The sequence below is a fragment of the Ammospiza caudacuta genome, chromosome 4 (genome assembly GCF_027887145.1).
Source record: "Ammospiza caudacuta isolate bAmmCau1 chromosome 4, bAmmCau1.pri, whole genome shotgun sequence".
NCBI lineage: Eukaryota > Metazoa > Chordata > Aves > Passeriformes > Passerellidae > Ammospiza > Ammospiza caudacuta.
In genome coordinates this window covers 14,285,712-14,292,443 of record NC_080596.1, presented here as the reverse complement: position 1 = coordinate 14,292,443, position 6,732 = coordinate 14,285,712, and positions in this window count along the sequence as shown.

Genomic DNA, 6,732 nt, shown 5'->3' with positions numbered 1-6,732 from the left:
GCCCGCGTCCCGAACACAGCGCTCTGAGGCCTCCTGTGCCCCGAACACAGCGCTCTGGGGCCTCTTGTGCCCCGAACGCAGCGCTCTGTGACCCCCTGTCCCCAGAACACAGCGCTCTGGGGCCTCCAGTCCCCCAAGGACAGCGGTGGGTAGCCCCTTGTTCCTTGAACACACCGCTCTGTGGCCCCCTGTCCCCACAGCACAGCGCTCTCGGGCCTCCTGCGCCCCAAACACAGCGGTGTGTAGCCCCCTGTACCCGGAACAGAATCAGAATAATTTAAGTTGAAAAAGAGCTTTAAGAACATTGAGCCCAACTGTTATCCCAGCACTTCCAAGCCCACCTCCAAACCATGTCCATGGTCACATCCACGCATTTTTCTGAACACTGTCAGGGATGGTGATTCCCGCACTGCCCTGGGCAGCCTGTTAAACCCAGCCATGGGATTCATTTCAGTGCTGTGATTTGATTAGTACTTATCAAAGGCAAAGGGTTCAATAAAGAAAAACACAACAAAAATATAATCGAGTTCTTAACCTTTTGTAATGCTGCTTGATGAAACAAATACCGTAACAGTTTTGAAAGTTAAAGAACTGGGGCATATCTTTATCCTAGGGACAAAACAGAAATTGCAATAGAAAATACTTCTTCCTAAACCATACAATTTTAAATCACATTACGATGGCAAAACAAAAACATAATCTCTGAAATTTGTACATTCAAAAAGTACATGAAGCTTTTTAAATTTTTTTTTCTTTTTTTTTTTTTTTTTTGTCCAGTGGTATACAGTTCATTTTACCAATTTAGTACAATTTGATTTCTGGTAATTCTTTATAGATGGTTTGATGCAAAACAGTAATTCATAAATCTTCCCATTTATTTGTCTAATATGCTGCCATATGGATCTTATATTTCACTTTACTTGTTTGGCAGCCAAGCACATTCTTTGACTGCCTGTTTTAATCCTGCCTTCAAGTCTCTTAACATAAACAAAGATAATCCATCCAGAATCTTCTTCCTCCCTGATAATTTTTTCTTCATCTTCTTCTGTGTTTAACTTTGTATTTTTATTCTCAAAGAGCAAAGTGTACAGACCTACATTTTACAGCCCTGAACATCATTTTACTGAGAAGAACTGTGAGTGTTAACCACCAAATTGTATTGAATGTCATAGAGCATTTGGCTATTTAATTTCTCTCATGCAAGGCAGGGAGAACAGCATGAAGGTCTCTATAAGACAGCTATGCTCATTAACAGTGTTTCATTAGCTAGATGAATATAGCACAGCTGAGCTCAGAACATGGCCTACCTCATTGGCACACAAATGGGAAGCAAGCATTGTTGTGGTTTGGGATATATTTTCCTTTGATTTGTTGAGTTTTGGAGGCAAAAAGCCTCTAAAGATGACATCAGAAGTTATCCAACAACTTACAGTAGCAATGAGGGGATTATGAGCTACTGTCATCTTTTCAAGTGGCTAGCACACATCATAGACAAGATGCTCAGAAGTGAGGTGGCTGCCTTGCAAATGATATAATCTTCAAACTAAGAGGAAATTTAAGATAGAAAGCAGAGGTATCACAGATACAGCGAGGAAACCCCACCTTTTGAAGTTATAGTAGAGAAAAAAAGGGGCTGAAGTAAAGAAATGCTGAGTATCTCATCTTCAGCAATCCTTCAGGGATTTATCAGTTTCCACTGTGAATTTAGGTAGTTGCTGGCAACATCTTCATTGTGCAAAGTATGGCATCCAGGTAAGAGGTGTGTAGGTATGAGCTCTAATTGATCTGCACACCTGTATCTCACTGATTTTTAGAATCATTGTGTTTTATGTCATTGAAAACCTGATCATCTTAGTTTGATTTTGAAACTTGAAAATAAAAAGCAATTTTAATGGTACACAGTATTATTCATGGTATCTAAAGTGGAAATAAAACACTAATTCTATTTTACTACTATTAAATCTATTTCTATAGCCCTCCGAAGACACAGAGTGAAATTTCTTTGGATATCAGTAACATTCCTGTTGAATTCACTGGGCCAGAACTTCACTCCATGACTTTTACTCTGTTTCCATAGCAAAGAATAAAATTTTTCTCATCTCCAGACATATTCATGGATTCTTTCAAATATTTCCAGCAGCAGAGTTTCTCCCTTTAAAGCTTGCAACTTACTGGTTAAATAGGAATGCTTTTTATAAAAACACTTTTTTTTTTTTTTTTTACAAAGATACAGCTTGTTTCCCTTTGATCTTGTCCCAAGATAAAACAACCAATTTCATATACATACATTGGAAAATGCTAAAATTCTTGGATACCAGAAGAGTGTTCTTGAATGCAGAGAGAACCATTCTTACAACATTCTTGCATCATAGCGCAAATTTGATTCCCTGTATTAATACAGACTCTGCAAGAGTGAACAATCAAATAAAACAAAACAAAAGGATGCAGGATCTTCCTTTTCACCACAACTAAATCTTGCTTGGGATTGGCTTTGAGTGAGGCTGCTCCAGCCTGGATTGTGGCTAGAGTGGGCCTTTCAGTAGTTTAGTTTACATCTGCACCAATAGAGAGGAAAAGAGTGGTGGGGGGCTTAAAATACATTGCAACCTCTTGACTTAGAGAATTGGACAGAACTTGAAGTCCCACATGATTTTTCCTTAAAGAACAAAAATGGAAACAGGTATTTATTTAATGCAATTCTGTTCATTTACAAAGGATGTTTACAATGATTTTTTTCCCGCTATGGTCTTAGGAAGACTATTTTGCTTTGAGCACAGGTTTGTCTTTTCCTCTAGGTAATGTTTCCTATAAGGCTGATTTTCATTCACTTTTTAAGATCATGCTTTTGTGGCCATCTTTGAGGTGTTTGTGATGGGTTTGCAATTTCTCTTTTTTGCATGCACATACACACATACAACCTACATAACTGTTGCATTTGATATAAGAAGCTCACTAAGTGACTGTACCATCTGGCTGAGCCACAACAGTGCACATTTGCATGTGGTCTGGCTCCTGGGTGGCATTTTTGCATTGTTTCAGCCCTCCCTAGACAAAGAGGCATTTAATTGTGTCCTCAATGAGCCTGAACAGGAGACAGCTACCAAGAGCTTCACTGGGAAAGGGGGACTGCCCAGCCCCCAGTGCTGCAATGTAGAGAAGCAAAGCGAGGAGAGGGGGCCCAAGCTGAGGTGCTCTCTTAATTAAGTAATGTCAAATTCATTGGCCATTTTGTCCCTGAGCTGCAGCTGTCTCAGCTGCCAGCTGCTCTTGCTTTTCCACGGCTGCTCTGTGACCCATGAGACATCACTGACCTCCCCTTGTGCCCTCTTTGCTGCCCTCACATTCTCCCAGCCCTGCATCACTTTGGAGAAGTTGGGAGGACAGCAGTGGACACAAATCAAGCATCATGAATGGGCTATAAATTCGTGAGTCATGTGCAGGTCTCTGTGTGTGTTGGTCTGTAACACAGGGGGACAGGCAGCCAGAAAGGGTTGTGAAAAGCCTGACAGAGGAAAAAGACCTCTGCTCAGGTAAGGTCATAGCAAAGGTCAGTGAACTTCCCCAGTGAGAATGAGTGTGCCACCAGATAATGGGAAATGACATGGATGGACTTCCAGGATGCAGGAGCCAGTTCACTTCGTAAATCAGAACATCAAGGCCAAATTGGAAAACAAAAGCATTGAAATACCACAGAAACCACATAATTTTTAATATGGGGATGATGATGTAGGGCTGTTTAAAAACCATTTCAACAGCAAACTCTAGGCTAAATCTTTCAGGGTTTGTTATTCTAGGCTGATCTGCCATTGCAGTCTGTGTTCTTTCCAAAAACTGCAGAGAACAAGTACACAAGTTTGCAAATTCCTCAATTTGGGGGCTTGCTGTTCTTTAAATTACACATACATTTAAATTGTTTAATTAATACATGCATCCTTGGCTTCTCTAAGGAAGCAGGGAAACAGCATGCCTTTAATTTGCACTTCAGAAATACAGCAAATAAATGAAACCAAATAACAGAAGGAACCCCATCTACTAGTTAGAGCAGGAGTCCTCTTTTTTCCTTACATGCCTCCTTGTTGATCACTACAAAATGAGCACAAGCATATACAGACATTGTTCCAGTAAGAATGAAAGACAAAAATAGGAATAAGTTGTGAATTTATATTCAGATATGAATTTGAATGTGAATTAGATGATCATAAAATTTAGTAAAGTATCCTAAATTATTAATAACAATTGTACTGAAATCTCATCAAGAAGCAGATGAAGACATTTGAGCAGGAGACAGACACCAAAACTAGATCAGCCAGTATCCTTCAGGATTTTTATACCATGTCAGTGACAACAGGTACTTGCAAACCCTGCTTAACCAGGCAAACAATGTCTGCAACTCCTTAGGGTTCCTTAAATGGAACAAAGAGGCAACTAAAATGTATGAAGGTACCTGTCCTGCTTTGCTTGATAGCTTAGTTTGTTGGTTACTTGGAAAAGCAGCACTGATTTTTCACAGTACAGCACCTGATAGCACATGGGTCATTATGGAGTGATCTGCCCATTCAGTAACATTTTCCTTTAAGAAAAGGTTAAAGTAAGCACTCAACGATGTGTACTTTAAAGATATTCCATGGTGTTGGTTAGCAGTTGGTTGCCTATCTTCAGAATTTGGACATAAAAACTGTCACAGCGTGAGCTGCATGAATCAGAACACAGCTACTTTCAGTTGTTTAAGAAAATAATTATTGTAATCTTTGTGTTTTGCAGGCACCCTAGAAACATTCCTAATTTGCTCTGACAGTGAATTCATGCTTTCTACAAGTGGTAAGCTATGATACAAGTATTACCAGTACTGGAGAAATGAAGGTGAGAACTGTCAGAAACACAGGTGTCCACCTGCAACTACACTTCAGTAATAGCATGACATCAAATTCCTTTGGTTAATTTGCCATGCTAAGGGAAACAGCTTTTCACACAGCAAACCTGGGTCATGCACTGTATCTGCTGCCCTTGTTCTATAGTTGGCTGGGCTACTTAGCCACTTTTTACCAATTAATGCCATCATAATGCATCAAGTAGATTTATATGGATATAATTATTCTGAAAATATAGGATCTATGCTTTTCTGTTCTGGGAAAGCAGAAATTTTCACCAAACCTCTAGCCTAGGAGATAAGCCTAAGCCTAGGAGATAAAGATTTTTTAAATTACTGTTATTATTTATTAAAGATGGGGACAGAAGACCACAGGAAATAAGACAGTTGCAGAAAATACTGAGATTATAGTTTGGATTTTGAATCACACTTTTTGGGGAGCCATCTGGATGCTGGGAAAACAGGAGAATATTTTGTGTACTAAGATCAGAATAAGGATTGGTGCCGTTTCATTGAAGTTAATGGCACTGAAGTAGAAAGACAGAATCTCATCCTGCAAAGTTTAACTGAAATCATAGTCTGAAATTGCCAGCAGTGGGAAGACAGATGAAATTTAAACAAGGAGTGGGATCCCAGTACTAAGGGCTGGATCTTGCAGATACATGCTCTGAAGGGTTTGCAGCTATTCTCCCACTCAATAGGCATCTCCCCGTGCTCTTTTTGAAAGCAACTGCTTATTGACATGAACCAGTAAAAAGCATCTCGCTTTTTTAAGCAAGATGATATTAAGTTAGAGATGTTTTAGTACACAGGATAGTGATTGTTCCTCTGTGATACTGTTGAGGCTGCATCTTAAATCCTGTGTCCAGTTCTGAGCCCCTCACTACAAGAAGGACATTCACGTGCTGGTGCATGTCCAGAGGAGGACAATGGAGCAGAGGAAGGAGCACAACTCCGGTGAGAGGCAGCTGAGGGAGCTGGGAGTGCTTAGCCTGGGGAAAAGGAGGCTCAGGGAGGATCTTACTTTTCTTTACAACTGCCTGAAAGGAGGCTGTAAGCCACCTGGGGGTTGGTCTCTTCTCCCAGGTAACAAGTGACAGGACAAGAGGAAATGGCCTCAGGTTGTGCCAGGGGAGGTTTAGACTGGATATTAGGAAAACTTTTCTTCATGGAAAGGGTTGTAAAGCATTAGAACAGGCTATTCAGGGAGATGGTAAAGTCATCATCCCTGGAAGTGTTTAAAAAACATGGATATGGCACTTGAGGACGTGGTTTGGTGGTGACCATGGTGGTGGAGCAATGTTGACAGTTGGACTTGATGATCTTAAAGGTCTTTTCCATCTATGATTCTACAATGACACTAAGTTTGACAACACCCAGAGAACATAAGCAGTCATCTTACAGGCGCAGGTAGTATCTTTTTTCACTCTCTAACCCATGCAAATGGAAGAAATATAATATGTGCATTAATCACATTTATTTTTATGACAGATCATTGGTTTCTAGTCTTTCCAGGAAGACAATCAGCATCCTTCATGTGACAATGTCACCTTGACTCTGCAGCCTGTTTTTCTAATTTTAGTTACTGCCTTACTGAATATTGAATTTGTGATGGTTTTACCTGGGCTAAAAATAGAGCAAAAGAATTGTTATAAACCACACAGACAGACCTACATACCACAGCCCACACTCCATAATAAAGAAGATATGCTTGAGAAATTTCTTGTACAGCCTCGCAGATGAAAACTACGGGAAGTTCTTCGCTGAAGCAATTATGGTTGGAGGGGACCTCTGGGGATCATCCAGGCAGGGTCACCCAGAGCGGGAGCGTGTGGGTCTGGAGTGTCTCAAGAGACGGAGAGTCC